Here is a 27,695-nt window from a genome sequence, read left to right as displayed (position 1 = left end):
CAGCGAGAGGCCAGTGTGAGAGGTTACGGAGCAGCCATCTGACACCTAGACTTCCAGTCTCAGTATACATCCCAAACGGCACCCTATTCTCTATATAGTGCACTCATTTTGACCAAAAGTAGTGCACTACGGTATACAGGGAAAAGGGTGCCATTTGGGGTGCAGCCAAAATCTCTAGAGCCTAGTTAGTGGTGCAGGTGGATATCTTACTAAGATAGAAATAGCTGCCTAAAACTGCACCCACAGCTATATATTCGATATAAGGCCCTAGAATCTGGATAATAACTGACAGGCCACATTTAGCACAGAAATTCAGAGCAGAAAATTCTGAGGAAAGTAGTTCTGCAGGGGAACAGATAGCCAGCTGTTTGAACAGGGGGTACTGCTCTACTGGCCTTGTATCTCTGTGAGACACCTGGCAGTGAGGGAGAGGGGACAGCCTCCTGTTGGCCTAACTGAGATACAGTATGTGAACAATGAGCAGCAGTGCCTCAGGGGTTTGGGGAGGAGAGGGTTAGAGAAGAGGGGTTTGGGGAGGAGAGGGTTAGAGAAGAGGGGTTTGGGGAGGAGAGGGGAAGAGAGGAGGGGTTTGGGGAGGACAGGGTTAGAGAAGAGGGGTTTGGGGAGGAGAGGGGAAGAGAGGAGGAGGGTTTGGGGAGGAGAGGAGAAGAGAGGAGGGGTTTGGGGAGGAGAGGGGAAGAGAAGAGGGGTTTGGGGTGGAGAGGGGAAGAGAAGAGGGGTTTGGGGATGAGATGGGAAGAAAGGAGGGGTTTGGGGAGGAGAGAAGAAGAGAGGAGGAGGGGGCATTCTGCTCTGCTCAGTCAATCTTTTGGAGATCAAAACAGACCTATAACATCAAAGATTCACCACCATATTTTACAGTAGGTATTGGGTTCTTTTCTGCTTACGCATTCTCATTTCGACGCCAAACCCACCACTGGTGGTATTGAGGAGTATACCACCTCAGTCATATCCCAACCAGAAGCCATGGATTTACAAGCAACATCCGCACTGAGCTAAAGACCAGAGCTTCTGCTTTCAAGGAATGGGACACTAATCTGGATGCTTATAAATAATCCCGCTATACCTCAGACGAACCACCAAACAGGGAAAGCGTCAATCCAGGACTGAGATTGAATCCTACAACACTGGCTCTGATGCTCGTCGGATGTGGCAGGGCTTGCAAACTATTACGGACTACAAAGCTAAATGACAAGCTAAATGCCTTTTTTGCTCACTTTGAGACAAACAACACTGTAGCATGCATGAGAGCAACAGCTATTCAGGACGACTGTGTGATCACGCTTTACGTTGCCAATGTGAGCAGACCTTTAAACAGGTCAACATTCACAAGGCCGCGGGGCCAGAAGGATTACCAGTGCGTGTACTCAGAGCATGCGCGGACCAACTGGCAAGTGTCTTCACTGACATTTTCAACCTCTCCCTGACCGAGTCTGTAATATCTAAATGTTTCAACTATTGTCCCTCTCCACAAGAATGCGAAGGTAACCTGGCTAAATGACTTCCGCTCCGTAGCACTTACGTCGGTAGCCATGAAGTGCTTTAAAAGGCTGGTCATAGCCTCCTGGCTGGCGCAGTGGTTAAGGGCGGGTAAGTAAGCATTTCACGGTTGTATTCGGCACATTCACGTTTGTATTCGGCACATTCACGGTTGTATTCGGCACATTCACGTTTGTATTCCGCCATTCACGGTTGTATTCGGCACATTCACGTTTGTATTCGGCACATTCACGTTTGTATTCGGCACATTCACGTTTGTATTCGGCACATTTCACGGTTGTATTCGGCACGTTCACGTTTGTATTCGGCACGTTCACGGTTGTATTCGGCACATTCACGTTTGTATTCGGCACATTCACGTTTGTATTCGGCACATTCACGTTTGTATTCGGCACATTTCACGGTTGTATTCGGCACGTTCACGTTTGTATTCGGCACGTTCACGTTTGTATTCGGCACGTTCACGGTTGTATTCGGCACGTTCACGGTTGTATTCGGCACATTCACGTTTGTATTCGGCACATTTCACGGTTGTATTCGGCACGTTCACGGTTGTATTCGGCACGTTCACGTTTGTATTCGGCACGTTCACGGTTGTATTCGGCACATTCACGGTTGTATTCGGCACATTCACGGTTGTATTCGGCACATTCACGTTTGTAATCGGCACATTCACGGTTGTATTCGGCACATTCACGGTTGTATTCGGCACATTCACGTTTGTATTCGGCACATTCACGTTTGTATTCGGCACATTCACGTTTGTATTCGGCACATTCACGGTTGTATTCGGCACATTCACGGTTGTATTCGGCACATTCACGGTTGTATTCGGCGCATTTGACAAATAACATTTGATTTGGTGTGCGTGGCCAAAGAGCTCTATTTTCATGTCGTCATCTAACCAAAACACCAGTTCCAATCCAAGTGACAATGCCGTTTAGCAAACGTCCGGCGTTTACATTTGTTGGATAACATGAAAATAAAGCTCTTTGGCCACGCACACTAGTGGTGGGTTTGGCGTTGAATTGAGAATGCATGAGCAGAAAATAACCCCATACCTACTATAAAATATGGTGTTGGATCTTTGATGTTATGGGGCTATTTTGCCTCCACTGGTCCTGGGGTCCTTGTTAAGGTCAACGGCATCATGAACTTTACTCAGTAGCAGGATATTTTAGACAAAAACCTGGTTGCCTCTGTTAGGAGGCTGAAACTTGGCCACAAGTGTATCTTCCAGCAAGACCATAACCCCAAGCACATGTAAAAATCCAAAAAGAAATGGTCTCCTGACTTGAAACCAATGTATAAACCTGTTAAAGAGGGCAGTCCATAAGCGCAGATGAAGGATATCGAGGCTCTGTGCCATTATCCTCGCAAGGTGAGGTATTGAAAGGTATTGAAAACAGGGGTGTCTATAATTTGGACTCCTACATTTGAGAAAAAAATATTATTTGTTAAACTAAATCTATTTCTCTGAGCAATTCTATTAGTATAAAATAATATAATATCCCTTTTTTTGCATACAATATAGCTCAGTATTTGAATTATTTATTTTATACAGTCATTTTTGCTCATCTTAAATCAAGGGTGTCAATAATTTCAGACCCCACTATAAATCCAAATTCCATTGTATCCCACACAGAGGGAAGAACTCTTCCTTCCTAGAACATGCGGTTACAGGTATGGTTTGTTACTAAGTTCCTATTAGTGCTGACAAACTGCACCACCTCCCAAAGTCAACAAAACAGGGTGCACAGGGTGCATGAGTGTCATCAAATCAAATCAAATTGTATTGGTCACATGTGCCGAATACAACAGGTGTAGACTTTACATAGTTGAATGTGCTGACAACAAAATCACACAAAAATTATCAATGGAAATCATATTTATCAACCCATGGAGGTCTGGATTTGGAGTCACACTCAAAATTAAAGTGGAAAACCACACTACAGGCTGATCCAACTTTGATGTAATGTCCTTAAAACAAGTCAAAATTAGGCTCAGTGGTGTGTGTGGCCTCCACGTGCCTGTATGACCTCCCTACAACGCCTGGGCATGCTCCTGGTGAGGTGGCGGATGGTCTCCTGAGGGATCTCCTCCCAGACCTGGACTAAAGCATCCGCCAACTCCTGGACAGTCTGTGGTGCAACGTGGCGTTGGTGGATGGAGCGAGACATGATGTCCCAGATGTGCTCAATTGGATTCAGGTCTGGGGAACGGGCGGGCCAGTTCATAGCATCAATGCCTTCCTCTTTCAGGAACTGCTGACACACTCCAGCCACATGATGTCTAGCATTGTCTTGCATTAGGAGGAACCCAGGGCCAACCGCACCAGCATATGGTCTCACAAGGGGTCTGAGGATCTCATCTCGGTACCTCTGTCGAGCACATGGAGGGCTGTGCGGCCCCCCAAAGAAATGACTGACCCACCGCCAAACCGGTCATGCTGGAGGATGTTGCAGGCAGCAGAACGTTCTTCAAGGCGTCTCCAGACTGTCACGTCTGTCACATGTGCTCAGTGTGAACCTGCTTTCATCTGTGAAGAGCACAGGGCGCCTGTGGCGAATTTGCCAATCTTGGTGTTCTCTGGCAAATGCCAAACGTCCTGCACGTTGTTGGGCTGTAAGCACAACCCCCACCTGTGGACGTCGGGCCCTCATACCACCCTCATGGAGTCTGTTTCTGACCGTTTGAGCAGACACATGCACATTTGTGGCCTGCTGGAGGCCATTTTGCAGGGCTCTGGCTGTGCTCTTCCTGCTCCTCCTTGCACAAAGGCCACAGCTCGCATTGATGTGCCATCCTGGATGAGCTGCACTACCTGAGCCACTTGTGTGGGTTGTAGACTCCTTCTCATGCTACCACTAGAGTGAAAGCACCGCCAGCATTCAAAGTGACCAAAACATCCGCCAGGAAACATAGGAACTGAGAAGTGGTCTGTGGTTATCACCTGCAGAACCACTCTTTAATTGGGGGTGTCTTGCTAATTGCCTATAATTTTCACCTGTTGTCCATTCCATTTGCACAACAGCATGTGAAATTTATTGTAAATCAGTGTTGCTTCCTAAGTGGACAGTTTGATTTCACAGAAGTGTAATTGACTTGGAGTTACATTGTGTTGTTTAAGTGTTCCCTTTATTTTTTTTAGCAGTGTATAATAAATAGAGTAGCAGCAGAGTATGGGAAGTGTGAAAGTGTGTCTATGTGTGTGTGTGTGTGGTGTGTTTGTGTGTCTGAGCGTACAGTAAGTGTGTGTGTGTGTGTGTGTGTGTGTGTGTGTGTGTGTGTGTGTGTGTGTGTGTGTGTGTGTGTGTGTGTGTGTGTGTGTGTGTGTGTGTGTGTGTGTGTGTGTGTGTGTGTTGGAGTGTCAGTGTAGTATGTGTCAGTGTGTGTGTAAAGTCTAGTGAGTGTGCAAGGGAATCAGTGCAAAACAAAGGTTTAAAAAGTGGTGATTAAAGGAGAATGTCAACCACATCACTTCCTCCTTTGGGAGACCACGCCTGTATGTCTGCGTCACCCTTGGCTAACAGGGAGCGAGCGTGGGGGGAAGGGGGGGCAGGAAGTGAACCTAGAGCGCAGGAGGAGGATGGGATGCCCATATATGAGCGTAGGCTTAATGAACAGGATGGAAACACATGCCTAGGGAGGGCTAGGCCATGAGTGTGTAGGACAACAATGCAATAATGTACAATACAGTAACGTATACACCACATCCTATACATAGATTCATCACTGCACACACACACACAGAGACACAGAGAGACAGAGAGAGAGAGTGCGCTCAAGTTCTCATAGCCTCACATAAACTATTCTATTCTATTTACTCTGCCTGACACATACACTACCGCAGGATATCCTGTGCAGAACAGTACGTATTCCCATTAGTGTGAACCTTGGCATTATGGAATTGCGAGAGATCAGAGAGGTTCACATGACTAAATCAATCGTATCAAGGGTTTGGTAACAGTAGCTTCTAAAACAGTAGATTGCAGCTGGATTCTCATGCTCATGACACCACTACTACAGTATGCATGGTATGATAACCAGACAACCACTTTAACTTTACATGAGCAACACATGCCTTACTCTTTTAAAAAACAAGACAAAAGTTGTAAATGTAAACCAATTCTAACAGGAATGGCAGCTGTTTCTTGTCATCTTCAAAAAACTGCAAGGAGTCAAAGGTGCTTTGGAACAGGCTTCAGTCAATGCAAGGCTGATGACATTGAAACATCCATCAGCATTCAGGCCAAAGACATGGGTCCCCTCTTCAGTCTGTGCAGAGAGGAGAGACAGAAAGAGGCATGGCTAGCCCATCCAGCCTCACACCTGTCTAGTCCTCCATGCAGGAGAAAGAGCTATTGTTGAACACCTGCACTTCTACCCTCTCACTCCTCCACTGCAATTACATGGGAGGGACACTGACACAGTACACACAATGCACGCTCCCATGGGGCTAGTCACCAGGCCAGCTGTACCTGAGTAGGAACATACCTTAAGTGTTTTCCTACAGGGTCGAGCCAAGCTGCCACATGTATTCTGCATGAGAGACTGTGGTACTCCACTATCCCAGGGGTTCCCACAATGGATTCTCCTAATCCATCACCATTCAACAGACATTATCATCCAGTGTGCAACCTTCTTACATTCAATATTCTAGGTCTAACGATCATTGACCAAGATATTGGCATTTACAGACTTGCCTTGGGTAGCCCCTTTTACTGCAGTCAAATGATCAAATCACCTTCCAATGACCTCATGGATGGAATGTTATTAAATAATTTTCATAATTTCATAAGTAATAAACTTTTTTAAATTTTTTTATCCGGTGCTTCTATGTCAAACAGTTTTGTTATATTTCAGTCTTCTGTGGTGTATGTAAAGTGTAATATTGGGATGCAAACTCAAAATTAAATACATTTCAACTCTATATCTGACATGGTACAGGTGTCTTCATTTTTTAAAGCCCATAACCATGTGTGTGAGGTGTATACTATTGTTTCAAAGTAGAATTGTTTAAGACTACCAAGAATCACTCTGTCTGATCCTGATTTAGCCCACTGCAGTAAAGTTGTTTTTATATGTGAGTGTAGAAATCCAGGTGACTTAGTACTTACCATGATTTTATTCACACTGTTGAGCATTTCAAGATGGTAAAGAGATATATAAATATACAGACATTAAGTAAAAGGCTTCAAATGCACTGAAAAATATGCGGTAATGAATGCATTACTTTGTTTGTCAGGTGTTGCTTGGTGTCCAGTGTGGGGTTATGCACTGGGACCACAACATTGAAGTTCAACTACAGCCCAATACTACCACCATGTGGATAACAAGTTGCAGCACAGCTATGGTGACAGCCATTCAGTAATTCTGTTTTCCACCAGTAGAGGGCAGTGCCACCTCAGAGGTGCCTTACAGGCTGACTACACCGCTCGAGCGTTGCAAAATAAATTTAAAATCTATATTATTAAATTATTGCACCCACACTGTTCGCGCGCGCCAACGAGCGTCTGCCAAGGGCTAAAATAGAAGTCAGTTCTATTTCTGACACAGATCGCGCTGCAAGCTCTGCCTCTCATCTCCTCATTGGTTTATAGAAGCAGGTACCCACGTGCCATCTCATCATTGGTTATACCCACGTGGCTGACTGAAAGACGAATGAGGTCGGTGGCGGTAATGCACCTAATTTGTGAAAGTTGCCAATTGCAATGTAAAGTCAAGAGAAGAAAAAGCCTAGAAGGAGGAGAGAAGACTAGAAACGATTCGGTTGACCGTTTTATGTGTGAATTAATTGTCGAAGTAGAGGACCTTGTGCATTTCAGGTAAAATAGCAACTCAGTGTTTATCTACCAGGACAAATTAGCTAGCAACAGCAAGCTAGTTAAATAGGACAAATTAGCTAGCAAGTGCAAGCTAGATAGCTAAGTTGCAATTAAGATTTCATGCTTTTCGACCGGTCCCGAAATTAATGTATTTGGTTCAGAGTTTGTTTTGATATTTTAACCTGCGTGTCGTGATCGCATTTGGTGTAGGGGGACAAAGGCGCACGATGGCGTATGCGCGCAGCCGGTATGGGTTCCGTGTTTTGGGAGGGACGATTCTCCTGGAAAGTGATAAATAATGTATCAAGATTGAAAAGGATGATGTAGCCTACAGCATGTAACCTATCCAGGTCTTACAAAGCCCTGAACCGCAATAGGTGGTCAGAAAAAAATATGGACTTTTTTTTTGAGGTCACAGGCCATGTCAATGCTAGCCTATGGGAAATACAAATAGATCGGACCCAGATGGCTTCCACTAGATGTCAACAGTCTTTAGAAAGGGTTTCAGGCCTGTATTTTGAAAAATGAGCAAGTAGTTGTAATTTTTTCAAGGTGTCTCCCATTAGAAAAGTAATCTTGTTGGCACGTGAATGAGGTGCGCGCTCTTTGTTATTTATCTTCCCTATTGAACATACTATTCTCCGTCTTAAATATTATTGTTTATTTAGATATTAGAGTACCTGAGGATTAATTAGAAACATTGTTTGACTTGTTTGGACGAACTTTACCGGTAACTTTTTGGATTCATTTGTACGCATGTTAAACGAGTGGATTACTGAGATCATTGGTACCAACAAAACAGACTTTTTAGGAAATAAAGGACTTTATCGAACAAAACAACCATTCATTGTGTACCTGGGACCCTTGGAATTGCAAACAGAGGAAGATCGTCAAAGGTAAGTGATTTATTTAATCACTATTTGTGATTTTGTGATGCCTGTGCAGGTTGAAAAAGTATTTTGATTGCTTATACAACTCTTTTAGCTAGACGGCTAATACTACAGAACTGGAAGATGGCAGCTCCCCCATCGTATAAATATTGGGTGAGGGATGTGTTGTGCTCTCTGAAACTAGAAAAAAATTAATTCAATTCACGTGGGAACCCCAAACTGTTTGATGAGGCTTGGGCTCCATTCCGGTCTTACTTTAAACAGTCCATCCTCTGATGGCATTCCAATTAATACTAAAATAAGTCTGTGACTTAAGGGTTGGAGGAGCTTCTCTCTGTGTTTTTGCTGGGGGGGTATTAAGGTCCATGTGCTTATTGATTGTGGTCCGCAGATGCCTTGTTCATCTTGCCGAGGCAGAGACTGAAGTGTTAGCTTGTTTTTCCCAGTTATTTTTACATTTTGTTCACGCCTACATGAATAATCATTTTATTTTTTTTATTTTAAAGCATTGTACACTTTTTTTTTGTCCAGTGGATGGTCGGTCTGTGGCCATGACTCTCTGTGAGTGGTTGCATTTCTCCACCCTTATCCCTTGACTGCTTACAGGAACAATGGTGAGGTGTTTGCTCTGTCCCTGTACTATAGATTGCCCTTTAACCTCTGTAGCCTTCTGCCTGGTGTGTTTAACTTGTCTAAAGTATGGTATCTTTAAAGCTTTTTAAAAGCTTTTTTTTTTTTTTCTTTGTTTATTTGTATTTTTATTTGTATTTTTTTTCTAGTTGAGTATATTATTTATATTGCTTTGTCTTGTCTGTGTGTGTGTATGTTCAAAACTTAATAAACAGAGTTAAAAAAATAAAAATAAAACAAAATAAATAAAAGTATTTTGATGTGGGGCGCTGTCCTCAGATAATTGCAGGGTATGCTTTCCCCGTAAAGCCTTTTGAAATCTGACAAAGAGGTTGGATTAACAAGAAGTTAAGCTTTTAAATGATGTATGACACTTGTATTGTCATGAATGTTTAATATCACAATTTTTGTATTTAGAATTTTGCGCTCTGCAATTTCACCGGATGCTGTCGTAGGTGTCCCGCTAGCGGTTCATGCGAGCCCAAACAGGTTAAACGTGTTAACCCTTGCAAGGCTGCCGGCCCAGACGGTATCACTAGCCACGTCCTTAGAGCATGCGCAGACCAGCTAGCTGGTGTGATTCGGTACATATTCAATCAATCTCTATCCCAGTCTGCTGTCCACACATGCTTCAAGATGGCCACCATTGTTCCTGTTCCCAAGAAAACTAAGGTAACTGAACTAAATGACTATCGCCCCGTAGCACTCACTTCTGTCATCATGAATTGCTTGGAGAGACTAGTCAAGAATCATATCACCTCCACCTTACCTGTCAACCTAGACCCACTCCAAATTGCTTACCGCCCCAATAGGTTCACAGACCATGACACTGCACACTGCCCTATCCCATCTGGACAAGAGTAATACTTATTTAAGAATGCTGTTCATTGATTACAGCTTAGCACTCAACACCATGGCACCCTCCAAACTCATCATTAAGCTTGAAACCCTGGGTCTCGACCCCGCGCTGTGCAACTGGGTCCTGGACTTCCTGACGGGCCGCCTCCAGGTGGTGAAGGTAGTAAACAACATCTCAACTCCGCTGATCCTCAACACTGGGGCCCCACAAGGGTGGATTCTCAGCCCTCTCCTGTACTCCTTGTTCACCCATGACTGTGTGGCCATGCACTCCTCCAACTCAATCATCAAGTTTGCAGATGACACTACAATGGTAAGCTTGATTACCAACAATGATGAGACAGCATACAGGGAGGAGGTGAGGGGCCTCGGAGTGTGGTGTCAGGAAAATAACCTCTCACTCAATGTCTGCAAAACAAAAGAAATGATCATGGACATCAGGGAACAGCAATTGGAGCACCCCCCTATCCACATCAACGGGACAGCAGTGGAGAAGGTGGAACATTTTAAGTTCCTCTCGGTACATATCACAGACGAACTGAAATGGTCCACCCACATAGACAGTGTGGAGGCTGAAAAAATTTGGCTTGTCACGGAAAACCCTCACAAACTTTTACACGTGCACAATTGAGAGCCTGGTACGGCAACTGCACTGCCCACAACTGCAGGGCTCTCCAGAGGGTGGTGCGGTCTGCACAACGCAAAACTACCTGCCCTCCAGGACACCTACAACACCCAATGTCACAGGAAGGCCAAAAAGATCATCAAGGACAATAATCACCCAAGCCACTACCTGTTCACGCTGCTTCCATCCAAAAGGCGAGGTTAGTACAGGTGCATCAAAGCTGGGACAGAGAGATTGAAAAACAGCTTTTATCTCAAGGCCATGAGATTGTTAAACAGCCACCACTAGCACAGAGAGGCGGCTGCCTACGTACAGACTTGATATCATTGGACACTTTAATATAAATGGAACACTAGTCACTTTAATAATGCCAGTTTAAGAATGTTTACATATCTTGCAATTCATCAGATCACTCTTCATAAAATTCTGGAGTATATTCAAATTGCCATCATACAAACTGAGGCAGCAGACTTTGTGAAAATTAATAATTTCGGGTGTAGTCAGCCTCAGCTTCAACTTGCCACCATTGCCAGTCATTCAGAGTATATGATTCTTAAACACATTCCAGTGAAACCAGTCAGACCATCGTCTGTTTCAGAGCTGATCCCAGATTTCTCTGTAGTGCTGTGTGTGTATGCTCTCTGAATCAACACAACACTTTCCTCTTATCTATAGCCAGGAGGATCTTGTTACAGAGGAGGACATATATGGCACTCTCCATACTGAGCAAATGAAACAATGTCACTCACTTTTGAACTGTCAATGATGACAAGGGGAGCTGGGGAGAGTCTGGTGGGCCAACTGGACTATCTATAAGCTAAACCCATAAAACACTCAGAACAGTTATTGGGTGTTATTGGGTGCATAGGACCATTTTTGGTTCTCATTGATCTCCCATAGGTTTAGTGCACGTTTCAAAATAGTTATTCGGCTGTCCTAATAGGAAACCCTTTTTGGTTCCAGGTAGAACTCTTTTGGGTTCCATGTAGAACCCTCTGTGGAAAGGGTTTTATATGGAACCCAAAATAGTTTGACCTGGAACCAAAAAGGGTTCCCCTTTTTTCTCCTATGGGGACAACTGAAGAACCCTTTTAGGTTCTGGATACAAGCTTTTTTTCTTAGTGTGGGTGTAGTAAGCCTGTAGTGTTTAGCACTTTGGGTCCATCTGAGCTTAAATGGCTTAAATGTTCAGGACTTAATAGCCATAAATGGAGCAATTTGTTTCGGGCAAACATCTACCAACATTTTGAGTAAACCGTAACAGTCAGAGCAAATCAAGAATTCAGTATCAGGGAGGTATTTTGTTTAATGGGTCAAAGATAGGTCAGTTAGTTGGAGCGGGCTACAGCAACGGAGCAACAGACATAGCAAAGCAAGTATTTAGTATCAGAGGCATTGTTTTGTTTTATGGGTCACTGGGAAGGAAAGTCACAAAACACAGGAGAACAAGACAAGAGTAGCCTAGTCCCTACTGGAATGGTTAAGAGAGTTACAGTTACAGTCAGAGGAGACTTTGAGCACGTGCGTGCGTGTTTGTGTGTAAAATGCCACCCAGCTACTTCTCCAAAGGGCTGGGGCCATTTGTGGGTTTCTGGATCACTAGGAAGCGGGCAGGAAACTCGTCATGGAGACCAGAGAGAGCGCCACTCCAGATGAAACGTTTAAACAAAATAACAGGTCATAAAGTGTCATGGCTAGCAACGTTCAAATAAAACACTATTATTTTACTTCAGTGATTCAAATATGATGATAGGCCCCACCCTTGGTGTCTCTAGAAGGCTTGAAACTAAAATAAACTCTTCATGATAACGACAAAGTTTACATTTTCATTCCTTGTATCAACTTGAAAGGGGGAAAAAGTAATGAATTATAAAGGGAATAATTGAGGTGCCATTTGGGATGCAGTCATGGCGTTGTTCTTTCTGAACATTCCAAGAAGGACACATTATCTATCAGTAATTCAAAAATATTTAGGTTCCCATATGGCAATAGAGGCAACAGTGGAGGTGTCATAATACCCATAAAACCTAGCGGTCAAACAGGGACATGGTTCCAATCGTTTTTGCACCATTCATTTTTCCCATCGGGGATTTTAGAAACACTTAAATTAAGGGCTGTGTATCGCGTAGGCTTACCCTGGCGTGATGTTTTGATAACCATGTAAATCTCTCTCGGACAAGGTGACTTTTATCAATATATTTCAGCTCTATTTACTCTCAGATTCAAACATGCTAATTAGCTTCAAAGTAAACGTCATGGAAGACTACAAATCCCTGCAAGCTCCTGCTCGTCATCTCTAGCTGACACCTTTGCTAACAGGTATTGTGTCAATTTAAAACCTGCACAAGACAGTTCACAGAATTGTTCATTTAAAAAGCCACTTTACCAATTTATGAATTACTAAATGTAGTTAACATGATATAGTTAATCCAGAGACTCATACCTTTGCCTTGATTCAGCAATCTCATCCAGATCATCATGGCATTTGTAGCTCTTTTTAACAGCCACATTAGCAGCTAATGAGCGTTTCATTTTTTGGGGTAAATACAGGTGAATATATTGCTAAAAGTCACCTTGTCCGAGAGAGATTTACACGCTTATCAAACGTCATGCCAGGGTAAGCATATCTGTAACAATCATAGACATCTACTGAACTGTGTTGTACTGTGCTCTACTGCAACTGCGGTTTGTGACTACAATGATTTCCCATTGTGGCCAAATCAATTGCAGTCCTTCTGTTACTGATTTGTCGGTCACTCTGTTTCCGATTGTGTAACAGAGTGATGTGTTTTAATCACTTAATAATTCAGAAACACAATTGTTATCAGTAAAAACACTAACTCATTGTTAGGTCTACCTTGTTACTTCTGTGAACTTTCATAATCATCCCTCACGAGGGAGAGAAATCAGAAGATATCTTAAACATAAGTGAGTTTTTGGTAACAGAATGACTAATACCTTTTAAGACTTATTTTTTAAGACCCCTTTTCCATCTGTGTGACCAGAAATCAAAGCCATAGCTTATTCCATTTTTAGAATGGAAAATGGTAGAAAAATGTATGTATGTATGTATGTATGTATGTATGCCTTCATTTCCCAAAAATATAGACCCTTAGCTTTCATTTGACACCAAATGTTATATGCTCCTATAAATGTAACATTTTGTGCTTATGGGTCCTTTTACATAGAGATGACCAGTAACAACATGCATTATGCCAACCCAATACAATCCATCCATGGTAACCTAGGAACAACAGGCGTGGACTAACAGTGAAACGCTTACTTATGGGCCCTTCCTAACAATGCAGTGAGAACGAAAATAATAATAGAAATAATAGAAAAGAAAAACACGTAATAAAGTAATAATAGATACACAATTAGTAATGACAACTTGGCTATATACAAGAGGTACCAGTACAGAGTCAATGTGCAGGGGTACGAGGTCATTGAGGTAGAACATGAACAATTATTATTCATTATTATATACTGTAGTTCTTAGACTCAATCAATGTATGTATTTTATTGTAAGATGTAAAGATGTTTTATTACCCACTGGCAGTTGCTAAGCAACCTGTTACTTCCCTTTGCTATGGCTTCTCCAGTCTTTAGTGTTTATCCAAAATAGCACCCTTTCCCTTTATAGTGCAATAAAAGTAGTGTAATATTCCAGAAATAAGGTACCATTTAGGATGCACCCTTAGCTCAGCTATTGTGGCCACCACCACATATCCACGTAAACAGCAGCATCACCATGGCACTGACCAGTGCCCACTGGATTCTCTGCTCTGACACGTAACAGACTTGTAATAAACGCGCAACAAGCTGTCTGTCTACTTTTGTAGTGACTGTCTGCATCCCAAATGGCCCCCTATTCCCTATAGTGCATAACTTTTGACCAGGACCCAAAAGCCTCTACATAGTGCACTGTGTAGGGAATAGGGTATCATTTGAGATACAGCCTGAGGGTGAGTAGCATTTGGCCTAGAGATGTGTTATTAAGAGTAAGTGGCTTGCATAATACTATTTATCCAGAGCTTCATCTTTCCTACTGACCAGCTCCAATGTCACCAAGGCCTGCTCTGCTCTCAGGTGAGAACTAGTGCATGGGTGTGGCCCCTCTAAGATTAGCTCGAGATATCTAAGAGCTGGTTTCCTGGACACCATTTAAGCCTAGTCCTAGACTAAAACGCATTGGGGTGCTTGAGGGGGAACCTCTTCCTGTGGTCCTGTGTGGCTCAGGTGGTGAGAGCATGGTGCTAGCAACACCAGGGTCGTAGGTTCAATTCCCATGGGGAATGTATGTACTCACTACAAGTCAGTCAATCAAGGCCCCTACAGGTAAGCACTAATGACTCATGGGACGAAGGGAATCGGGCAAGGAGTAGGAGTTAGTTAAATAGTCAATTATGGTGTTCTTTATTAGAGACGCATGTAGGAAACAGACTGAATGTATATAATATAACTGTGGCTGTGTGTCTGCCCAATACATTGGTCGGCAGGAGGCTAGGATGACGTTAGGGGAGAGACGGGAGAGCTAGCGCAAGCACACACACAAAAGCACAGGAGTCTATAAATACCCCATCACAACTGTGTGACAGCAGCTTCCACACCGTCTGTGGTTCACAACAAGGCTCTCTGTCTGACATCGTTTTGTCTGGAGGTGACCTAGCTAATGTTGACCACTGTCAGCTACAGTACAGTACTATAGTTCAGCCATTAGTCTGCATTTACAACACACCCATAACACACCCTAGATAGTCCTGAAGGACCAGGATTGACCTTCACTTAGAAGGGAGCAGGATGTATGTCTGCCTCTACAGGGGAGTGACACAAGGACATCCAACAAGGAAGTGCAGAGTCTGCAGAACTGGACTACACCACTGCAGTCTGCAGACCACAGCTGAACATATAGCACATGAACACACACACACAGTGTTTTCCATTGTTAGCCGGGTACTTTTTCCACTTCATTAATTAACTAGGCTTCTATTCAATTTTAAAGTTTCAATTCGTTAGTCAGAAAAGTCTGTATAGCTGTCTACCGCTAGAATGAACGATATCCATCTTCTAGTGATCTAATGATAGGACAGACACCTGTCAGTCACAAAGCAACCGATGACAGGGACAGAGCTGGTTTGTCAGCCTGCTGTCTGTCCCACCTCTCGGTACCTGTGTTATTTTTGTGCACTCTGGTTGGCTGCAATCAAATTTATTTTCACAGAGGAGGGAGAGCATGATGCTTCTTCATCGTCTCCTGTAAGTGAATTCACATGTCCCATGTAATGTGACAATTAGTTGAAATCTACTTAATTATTGTTTTGTGACACATTCAATTATTTTCTTTCGCCTGTTTCATAGGCCTACTATAGCCAGCCACGGAGTCGGGGAGCATAGGCTATTTACTGTTCTTTGATTGATGACCGAACAGGAAGTGATGACTAGTTTATAAAAGGTGTCGAACTGACTGAATAAAGTTCATCTGCTATTCATAAATCATACAACGTCGTTATATGTCCATGGTATTGCATCAGTAAACCAAAGATCTTATTATCTTATTTTCCTAGGATTCAAAGGTGTCCACAGCAGCAGAGCCAAGAAAACATATCATTTGAAAAGCAAACATCATTGTGGCAATTCATATATGTTGCAGTACAACTGTAAATATGACTTTAATTGAGATAGGTTATTGTTAAAAAAGGCTATCTTACTTAGAACATAGTCCTGATCATATAGGCTTAGGCCTAAATGATACCCAAAGCAACTAACAGCACACTGAATTGATACATTTTCAGTCATTTTAATTGTAAAGACATGTCTTTCTATACCACAACTCATTTTACCAATCTGGGCGGTAAAGTCATTAAAGTATTCAATAATGCAGATGTGTATTTCAGCTGGAATCAAGGCATTAGATTGTACCAGAGGCCACCAAAATAGAGCTTGTTCTGCAAAAAAAATATTGTGAGGGGCATGCCCCCCAGACAGGAACTCCCTGGCTGGCAACTTTTTCTATTTGGCTGGCTACTCCATGTACTTACAAAAAGCACTGCACACAACACACACACAACACACACACGCACACACACACACACACACACACACACACACACACACACACACACACACACACACACACAAACAACACACACTCCTTTGCATCCAGTCAACTTGTCTGTTTTAGTTTTGGAGAACTGAGGGAAGGGGGGGGGGGGATCAGAGATGAAGTCAGAGATGAAGAAGAAGAACAGACGCCCTGATTGGCATTTGTTTGTTTTTAGACACGATTGTGTGTGTAATTCATTCTGTACAGTAATCACAAGTTCAAGAAAAGCTAGTGGGTGTGCCTTTAAAGGGTGAAGCTGTGAACAGAATCATGTACTGTTATTATGATGCAGTATGACCTGCCACTATTGGGTTGAACAGGTTTGGGCATACAGAGCGGCAGGGCTTGGAATTATAATACATCTCATTCATTAACTCAGACACAACAGAATGGCACTCCAACAACAGCACCAGATTGGCCCCCAACGTCACACTGATGTCGGCTTCCAAAAATAACTTCCTTCCATCACCCCACCCCCCCCACCCCACCCCAAACACACAGTCACACACACACCACTCCAAGTGGACTAGTCTCTTTAAATATCATTCATTTTCACCTGTGTTCCACTAGAGAGCACAACGTAGGTGTCATGTCTACTCCCGCGCCCAGGCGCTCGACATCGCCGTTCTACTAACCCCCGGTCCTGGCAACCCATCTTTACTCACACCTGAACTGCATTACTCCCTGATTACTTACCCTTTATATAGCACTCTTTTATTATCAAACAGTATTGGTTATGTTTTCTTGTCAGACGTTTCTCTTGTTTTGTATCGTTCTATGTTCGTTAATATTAAACTCACTAACTGCACCTGTTCCCTGACTTCCTGCGTCGACGTTACAGTAGGGCTGTAACGGTAATGGAATTTTGGATGATGGTAATTGGTCAGCCAAATGACCGGGGTCTCCGTAATAACCATTCAAATAGCAAAAACATTATGGCATAATGGGTGGACTGGTGGCCATTGCGAGTGTACCCATAGGAGCGAAGCAGGAAGTAAAACCAGGAAGTGTACCCATCAATATGTGCTCTGATTTGTTGATTCAACTCAACTGACTTTGCAAAAAATAGACTCCATTGCATGAGCCACATCAGTTAACATTATTTGAATGAATATGCTACATTACGATGGCCAATATTGCATCACAATACCAGGCAGACATTGCGAGTGTACGCATGAGTTTATCAGTCAAATTTCCAGGGTTAGAGTCTCTAAGCCCATTTTCATTCTTTGGTACAACACTTTGCTGGTTCCAGTAAGGGGCAACAAAGTTTCATCATGTTGTTAAGAGTCAATGTTATCGCAGAAACGGACTCAACCGCACAAACACCCGGCTGTCCTATCTTCAGTCAGCTGTCAGTCAGTCACACACACACACACACACACACACACACACACACACACACACACACACACACACACACACACACACACACACACACACACACACACACACACACACACACACACACACCACAAGCACACAGTTACACAGTTACACACAACACGCACACAACTAACACACACGACATACAGACAGACACGTGTGTGTGTGTGTGTGTGTGTGTGTGTGTGTGTGTGTGTGTGTGTGTGTGTGTGTGTGTGTGTGTGTGTGTGTGTGTGTGTGTGTGTGTGTGTGTGTGTGTGTGTGTGCATCTGTTGGTGTGAATGAATGGGAGACGCCCTGCTAACCCAATGATACAGATGAGGAGTGGCATGGAGGCTTTTAATTCCATCTACACTGCTCAGTTGTCCAGGCAACGCTACCTATGACGTCATCATTCTGCCCCATTCCAGATAAAAGAGCTACGCTTTCGGAGCCCCAGGGGGAAAGGTGAAATTGTCAGTTTTAACCCTGTTTTGGTTGCTTCCTGCTATGACAAGCTGTTTGTCATTCCTCTGTGATTCAGCAGGTTTAATCACATATTACTGACTGTATCGTCTCGTAAATCACTAAACCTTTCCTCAAATTGGATCGACAATAATCCCTAAAAACCATCACCATATTCAGTGGACATTAGTTCAAATAAGCGTTAGAATTGAGTGTTATTGTTATAGTCATTGTTCAGTATGTCTTACTGGTTGTTCCATACACTGACCTTTCTAACCACTGTAGGCCCACACAATGGCAGGGCACAGCATAATCTCTTATCTGGCTGCTTGAGGAACTCAAAACGCTTTCAGAGACTGAGAGTAAAAACAACACAGCCAAGGGAACAGATGAGTTCACAAACAAATGAATGACACAGTGGGGTCTGACTGGGTTGTTGAGACACAACAAAAAGACCACTGAAAACTGGATGCACTGCTGGGACTGTCTGCGAATCAAATGCTCAACTGGGGCCACCCATACAGGAATACAGACAAACCTATAGGCTTTCTTCAACCTGCATGCAGATATATACAGTCTTTACAACATAACCCAATTCCAGAGGGCAACGATGTTTGAAATAACATCATTACAACCCGTTTACGAACATTTCAGACAGTTCTGCCCTATGGGATGCAGTTTGGCATAGGAGCTGGAGTAGCCTAGTGCAAAGGCGACCCTGCTTTATAATACAATGACCTGTGAGGAGTCTGTCTATGATGAGGCTGGTTAAGTAGAAACCACTCAAAAATGTTTCATTCTAACGTTCTGCATGATCCGCCTTTTGGTGTTGAACAGAGTGCTGCCTTCAGTCACAGCGTCAGAATAACTTCCTCCCTTTGATACACACATACACAGTGGTGTAAAGTACTTCAGCAAAAATACATTAAAGTACTACTTAAGTCGTTTCTGGGCGTATTTGTACTTTATTATTTATATTTTTGACTACTTTTACTTCCCTACATTCCTAAAGAAAACAACGTATGTTTTTCTCCATACATTTTTCCTGACACCCAAAAGTACTCATTATGGTCCAATTCAAGCACGTATCAAGAGAACACCCCTGGTCATCTCTACTGCCTCTGATCTGGCGGATTCACTAAACATGAAGGCTTCATTTTGTTATTATGTCTGAGTGTTGGAAAGTGCCCTGGCTATGCGGACATTTTTTAAACAAGAAAATTGTGTCGTCTGGTTTGCTTAATATAAGGAATTTTAAATTATTTATACTTTTACTTTTGATACTTCAGTATATTTTAGTGATTGCATATACTTTTGATACTTAAGTATATTTAAAACCAAATACTATTAGACTTTTACTCAAGTAATATTCTACTGGGTGACTCACTTTTACTTGAGTCATTTTCTATTTAGATATCTTTACTTTTCCTCAAGTATGACAATTGGGTCATTTTCCACCACTGCACACACACACAAAGTTCATGACTCTGATAAGCTCTAACAAGGGTTGGTTGACAGACAAAACCAAACAAAGGATGTTCCTCCTCATATTAAACCAATAGCTGTGGCTTGCCAGTGTAACTGGCGTTGACGAATAGAAGAGTGGGAGAGGGGCATGGGGGCAGAGAATTAAGGAAAAGAACAATCATCCCCTTGTTATCCCTTATGTGTAGTTTAATCTCTGTTAATCCATGCCATGTTAACTGAATCATCAAACCAGATTAAGGCAGGGGGAACTAGAACCTGTCAGAATCACAGGAACTTCAAACTGATTCAAAAACTGCATCCCAAAAAGATCCCTATTCCCTATATAGGCTAGTGCATTAGGGCTCTATTCAATAATACATAATAGGGTGCCATTTGGGACACAAAGTCACAGGTGGTTACTCCACTTCTCGCCTGACCTTTTGATTCACCTTAAATTATCTACAGCAGTGGTTTCTTATATAATTACATTACATTTCTACATTCAAAACGCTTGCATGGCATGAACAGGCTCAGACCTTTTGAAGGTCTGAGCCTGTTCATACACTCTTAGAAAAAAGGGTTACAAAACAGCTCTTCAGCTGTCCCCATAGGATAACCCGTTTTAGTTACAGGTAGAACCATTTTTTGTTCCACGTAGAACCCTCTATGGAAAGGGTTCTACATGGAACCCAAAAGAGTTCTAACTGGAACCAAAAAGGGTTCTACCTGGAACCAAAATGGGTTCTTCAAATGGTTATCTTATGGAGAGAGCCAAATAACCCTTTAAGGTTCTAGATATAGCACCTTTTTTCTAAGAGGTTATGATCACTTCCTGAGAAGATGAAGATCTATATTTACCATTTACCAGAGATGAAAAAATATCTATATTTACCATTTACCAGAGATGAAAAAAGATCTATATTTACCATTTACCAGAGATGGAAAAAAATATATATATTTACCATTTACCAGAGATGAAAAAAATATATATATTTACCATTTACCAGAGATTTAAAAAATACACATCAAGAGTCACAAATTCCGACTCATCACATTTCATTCAGAAAAGGCTGATATCAGCAGTGTGTGCTAACCCTCAAGGCACCACACACAAACATAATGTAGAGATTGGCCATACATTGATTTATTATTAAAGATTATTATTGGTGTTTTATTCAACCCCAGACATGTGTGGGTCTGAGTTCCTCTGTAGAAGACAGCATAAAGGATAACATCAAGTTGTTCTACCCAACAGCAAAAACTCCATTACTATGTAATTACAAACACATGTATATATTACAAGAACATATACTATGCTGGCGCTGGAGTAAAACAGTGATGCTACACATTTGCTTAAACCCACTTGGGATAAGAGACTGACCATATGGCAAGACAACGGCATCACACAGGCAGGAGTGAGAGAAACCCGACGTGTAACAAAAAGGCAGGTATCCTAATCCTACACATCCATACCAACTATAATCTGTAGAAGTTAAATTACATGTGCTCTTAACGCCTATAGAATTAGAATTATGTATATTATGTTCTCATTAATCGAACCCCGATAGCTCTGCACTCACCTGCTTTATGGCTGGCCTCTGTTCCAAGCGCAAAATCTTAAGAGTTCTTGGGCTGCACAATTTTCGAAAAATCTGTTTTCATTGCCTCTTGGAGTCGATAAAGTATCTTGAAGTCCGCTGAAATCGAGTCGTCGTGCTTTTCTTGGGTATAAAGTCATTAATATTTTATTTTAATTAACATTAACCTACTGTTATGACCGACTCCGTCGACTTTTAGCCAATCGCGATTCCGTTGAGCTGCACGGCTGAGTGACAGACAGAATGGAGGAACGAGCTTTTTTCTCTCTGGTCTGTCTGAATACATGGAATGGTGGGGAAAACTGGATGGAGGGAGGACTGGAATTGTGCAATGTATCTCCACGTCTCCTTCTTTATATACAGGGCGCCCTCTGCCTGTGAGCCTGCCTCTCTGACTGTTCCTCAATCTCATAGCTACTGTATTAGGCCTATCGATGTGAATATTGATGTGTGTATTCGAAAAGTATTCAGGCCCCTTGACTTTTTCCACAATTTGTTATGTTACAGCCAAATTCAAAAATGTATGAAATTGTTTTTTCCCCTCATCAATCTACACACAATATTGCATTATTTATTTATTTATTTTTTATTTTACCTTTATTTAACTAGGCAAGTCAGTTAAGAACAAATTCTTATTTTCAATGACGGCCTAGGAACAGTGGGTTAACTGCCTGTTCAGGGGCAGAACGACAGATTTGTACCTTGTCAGCTCGGGGTTTGAACTTGAAACCTTCCGGTTACTAGTCCAGCGCTCTAATCACTAGGCTACCCTGCCGGTAGCAAAAACAGGTTTTTAGAATTGTTTAAAAATATATATATCACATTTGCATAAGTATTCAGACCCTTTACTCAGTACTTTGTGGAAGCACTTTTGGCAGTGATTAAAGCCTTGAGTCTTCTTGGGTATGACGCTACAAGCTTGGCACACCTGTATTTGGGGAGTTTCTCCCATTCTTCTCTGCAGATCTTCTCAAGCTCTGTCAGGCTATTTTCAGGTCTTTCCAGAGATGTTTGATCGGGTTCATGTCCGGCCTCTGTCTGGGCCACTCAATGATATTCAGAGACTTGTCCTGAAGCCACTCCTGCATTGTCTTGGCTGTGTGCTTAGGGTCCTGAGGTCCTGAGTGCTCTGGAGCAGGTTTTCATCAAGGATCTCTCTGTACTTTGCTCCATTCATCTTTCCCTCGATCCTGATTAGTCTCCCAGTCTCTGCCGCTGAAAAACATCCCCACAGCATGATGCTGCCACCACCATGCTGCACCGTAGGGATGGTGCCAGGTTTCCTCCAGACGTGACGCTTGGCATTCAGGCCAGTGTTCAATCTTGGTTTCATCAGACCAGAGAATCTTGTTTCCCATGGTCTGAGTACCCTTTAAGTGCCTTTTGGCAAACTCCAAGCGGACTGTCATGTGCCTTTTACTGAGGAATGGCTTCCGTCTGGCCACTCTAACATAAAGGCCTGATTGGTGGAGTGCTGCAGAGATGGTTGTCCTTCTGGAAGGTTCTCCTACCTCCACAGAGGAACTCTCGAGCTCTGTCAGAATGACCATCAGGTTCCATGACCAAGGCTCTTCTCCCCCAATTGCTCAGTTTGGCCGGGTGGCCAGCTCTATGAAGTCTTGGTTGGTTCCACCAAATCTCGGTGGTTCCGAATTTCTTCCATTTAAGAATGATGGAGGCCATTGTGTTCTTGGGGACCTTCAACGCTACATACGTGTTCTGGTACCCTTCCCCAGATATGTGTCACAACACAATCCTGTTTCTGAGCTCTGTGGACAATTCCTTCAACCTCATGGCTTTGGTTTTGCTCTGACATGCACTGTCAACTGTGGGACCTTATAGACAGGTGTGTGCCTTTCCAAATCATGTCCAATCAATTTAATTTACCACATGTGGACTCCAATCAAGTTGTAGAAACATCTCAAGGATGATCAATAGAAACAGGATGCACCTGAGCTCAATTTCGAGTCTCATAGCAAAGGGCTGAATACTTGTGAAAATCAGGTATTTCTATTTTTTATACATTTGCAAAAACGTCTATAAACCTGTTTTCACTTCATCATTATGAGGTATTGTGTGTAAATTGATGAGGGAAAAATGTATTTAATACATTTTAGAATAAGACTGTAACCTAACAAAATGTGGAAAAAGTCAAGGGGTCTGAATACTTTCTGAAGTTATTGTAAATTGAGACATGTAGAGTATATTGATATGTGTTCATGTGTATTGATGTGTATACAGGGCTCATCTGTGAAAGATACCTTGACTCCCTGTCAAAATAAAGGTTAAGAACATTGTTTAAATGAAATGTAGGCCATCTATTAAAATACTGATTAAGTCCAAGTTTGTTGACACACACATACTTTAACATGGGCATGACAAATAGCCTATAATAAATATACCATGAGGGCCTTCAAAGTTTCGCAGCGGTCTAAGGCACTGCATAGCAGTGCTTGAGGTGTCACTACAGACCCGGGTTCGATCCAAGGCTGTGTCACAGCCAGCCGTGACCGGGAGACCCATGAGGCGGCGCACAATTGGTCCAGCGTCGTCCGGGTCAGGGAAGGGTTTGGTCGGCCGGAATTTCCTTGTCCCATCGCGCTCTAGCGACTTGTGGCGGCCTGGGCGCCTGCAAGCTGACTTCGGTGTTTCCTCCGACACATTGGTGCGGCTGGCTTCCAGGTTAAGCGAGCAGTCCGGCTTGGCATCGTCGTGTTTCGGAGGACGCGTGGCTCCTGACCTTCACCTTTCCTGAGTCCGTAGTGGAGTCAATATTTTCTTTATTTGATATTATTTTATTATTATATATTGTTAAATGCTGTCCTCTCAACAACATTTTCAAATGGATAGAGTCTGAAGAGGATGTTAACCTGTTGATCCGGTGTTATCTGTCTTGTCAGTGTGAGTCTTCTGGGAGGGTGAGTAGAGAAACAGGATGGACAACGCAAAGTTCCACATGCCATAGGTTCCTGTGAGAAAGGCACTGTGACTATGCATCTGGATAGAGTAGTCACCCAAGCAGAAAGAGTAGTCACCCGAGCGCCAGTAGACTTCAATAACCTGGTGGAATGGAATGGAGTAGAATACAATAGAATGTAAAACAATAAAATAAAAAAATATTGTCCCCCAAAACAGGAAATTATGTTTCTGAATTACACAAGAGGGAGGGTTATTCTACTCTTAAAACAGAACAAATTGACCCATGTGACCCATCACTCCAGGATATTATTGTTGCTCTCACTTCTGTATACTTCTGGCCCTTCCTTGGACACTGTGATAACTAACCTCCAAACGAGCTTCAATGCCATACAACACTCCTTCCATGGCCTCCAACTGCTCTTAAACGCTAGTAAAACCAAATGCAGGCTTTTCAACCGTTCGCTGCCCGCACCTCCCTGCCCGACTAGCATCACCACCCTGGACGGTTCTGACCTAGAATATGTGGACAACTATAAATACCTAGGTGTCTGGCTAGACTGTAAACTCTCCTTCCAAACTCATATTAAACATCTCCAATCCAAAATCAAATCTAGAATCGGCTTTCTATTTTGCAACAAAGCCTCCTTCACTCACGCCGCCAAACTTACCCTAGTAAAACTGACTATCCTACCGATCCTCGACTTTGGCGATGTCATCTACAAAATAGCATCCAACACTCGACTCAGCAAACTGGATGCAGTTTATCACAGTGCCATCCGTTTTGTTACCAAATCACCTTATACCACCCACCACTGCGACCTGTATGCTCTAGTCGGCTGGCCATCGCTACATATTCGTCGCCAGACCCACTGGCTCCAGGTCATCTATAAGTCTATGCTAGGTAAAGCTCTGCCTTATCTCAGTTCACTGGTCACGATAACAACACCCACCCGTAGCACACGTTCCAGCAGGTATATCTCACTGATCATCCCTAAAGCCAACACCTAATTTGGCCGCCTTTCCTTCCAGTTCTCTGCTGCCAGTGACTGGAACGAATTGCAAAAATCGCTGAAGTTGGAGACTTTTATTTCCCTCACCAACTTTAAACATCAACTATCTGAGCAGCTAACCGATCGCTGCAGCTGTACATAGTCCATCTGTAAATAACCCACCCAATCTACCTACCTCATCCCCATACTGTTTTTATTTGATTTACTTTTCTGCTCATTTGCACACCAGTATCTCTACTTGCACATCATCATCTGCTCATTTATCACTCCAGTGTTAATCTGCTATATTGAAATTATTTGCTCCTATGGCCTATTTATTGCCTACCTCCACATGCCTTTTGCACACACTGTATATAGACTTTATTTTTTCTACTGTGTCATTGACTTGTTTATTGTGTTATTGGCTTGTTTATTGTTTACTTCATGTGTAACTCTGTGTTGTTGTCTGTGTCACACTGCTTTGCTTTATCTTGGCCAGGTCGCAGTTGCAAATGAGAACTTTAAAATGTAAAATGTAAAAACCTGACTGACGATAAAGAAGATGACAGTCACGGCTGCATATGCCAGAGTGACCAACACCAGGAACTTGAACGTGAAGATAATGCCCCAATAACACCAGGACAGACATGTTAGTGTTAAGACCAACTAAAGGGTATGGGGAAGCATTGTCTGTGCCCAATGACAGAAAAGGTAGAAGTTTGCCCTTACCACAGATATTCATTCATCCTCATCATGGTTATGTTTACGATTGAGAGTAGGGTAAACTGATCCTATACTTGTTAGTGTTGAGACAAACTCAAGGTAATGGAGTGGTACTGTGCCACTTTAAAACAAATTGAATAATTATTGCCTTTTACCCACCCTATAGCTTAGCCTTCTGTTTTCTGTCATGGCCAGCAGTTGGCCTATTTTCCCACTGATGTTCTAGAATACCTGCTAAACCATGACACACAGAAAGAGGAAGTACAGGCACAAGGAAATGCTAGCCACAATGATGAAGGCCATCTGTTGTTTAGGTTAAGGAGAATACAATGCAGTTTTTTATAATACACGGATAATGAGGAAAATGCTCCCAACATTATAGTTCTAATTATAATGTAATAGTGGGTTTGTATCATAGACATACAGATGCAGTTATTGTCTGAAGAATACTGCTATCTCTGTCCCCAAGTCTAACGACCAGATGTTGTGGAATGGATTCATCCCATGAACCCTTGAGAGTCAAATACTATCTTTGTCAAAATGAAACAGATCAACTAATGCCAAAATAAAAAAACGAATTGATGAATACTACCTCTCACTCCGGTCAAATATAAGGAGGATAGAAAAGCCAAAGACAATTAGCCCAATCTGCTCCCAGTAGGCAGAGGTGATTCCTTGCAGTCTCATCTTGAAGAAGAGTGTACACAGGAGAGTAAAAATATTCTTATTTAATCATCTGAAAGAACATGTACTCACCACTTACTGTCTCATACAAAATGCTAACCATTGAGCTAAGGTGTTGAATAGCCAAAAAATCATGTTCTTTTTTGGTTATCTGCGCCAGAAGTTAAATACCCATCTAGGACAGTAAAGATAGTATTCTGAAATTGGGAAGTAGGGTCACTTCTGAGTTTCTTGTAAAAGGTGTTGTCAAGCAGCTGTCTATGACACTCATGTACATAAACTGTCCTATCCATGAGTACAACCAACATACCCTTATCAGCAGGACGAATAAGGACTGACGTATCGGATTGTAAATCAAGCAAAGCTTGTTTTTCATTCTTTGGTAAATTATGGAAAGATTTGGACCCCTGTTTATTCTTAAGGAGATGTCCAACATCTTTTTCCACAAGTCTGCAATATGTCTCGATAGAGTGATTGCGATTGGCTGGAGGTATAAAATAACTATTGCTTCTAAAAGGAGTCAGAGTATGTGCAGGAGAGAAAACTACTGGTTCAATAGAAGTGTCAGAATTAGGGGAGCTAAAGTATTCCCTTAAACGGATGTTTCTAAAAAGCTTAAACATGTCTACCTTAACATCAAAATCGTTGCACCGGGTTGTAGGCACAAAAGACAACCCTTTATTAAGCAAAGAGACATGGGCAGGGCTGTCTGTAGAACCTGCCACATACGTCTTGTGTTTGATCCGTTGAATTGCGACTCCACTTTGTCTCTATACGGATATTTTGTTTATTTCATTGCCTTGCGGATGGAATAACTACACTGTTTGTATTCAGTCATAATCCCAGTCGCCTTGCCATGGTTAAATGCGGTGGTTCGCGCTTTCAGTTTTGCGCGAATGCCACCATCTATCAACGGTTTCTGGTTAGGGTAGGTGGTAATAGTCACAGTGGGTACAACATGTCCTATGCACTTATAAACTTAAAAAAGTTCAAACAGGTGCCATTAATACAGGTAACAAGTGGAGGACAG

General features: G+C 42.6%; 1 protein-coding gene across 1 annotated transcript in view; it reads right to left on the bottom strand.

Moving 5' to 3' along the window:
- The window catches only part of si:dkey-44g17.6 (guanine nucleotide-binding protein G(I)/G(S)/G(O) subunit gamma-12), a 133,214-nt gene extending 111,388 nt beyond the window's left edge, over positions 1 to 21,826 (bottom strand). Inside the window, exon 1 of the mRNA XM_021604442.2 lies at positions 21,333 to 21,826. The gene's annotated coding sequence lies outside the window, so the exon portion shown is untranslated. The remainder of the gene's footprint in view (positions 1 to 21,332) is intronic.
- Between the last annotated feature and the right edge of the window lie 5,869 nt (positions 21,827 to 27,695).

This window comes from Oncorhynchus mykiss, chromosome 5 (assembly GCF_013265735.2).
Source record: "Oncorhynchus mykiss isolate Arlee chromosome 5, USDA_OmykA_1.1, whole genome shotgun sequence".
NCBI classification, from domain to species: Eukaryota; Metazoa; Chordata; class Actinopteri; order Salmoniformes; family Salmonidae; genus Oncorhynchus; species Oncorhynchus mykiss.
Note: the sequence above shows the minus strand (reverse complement) of the source record. Positions and strands in the feature narration are given on the sequence as shown.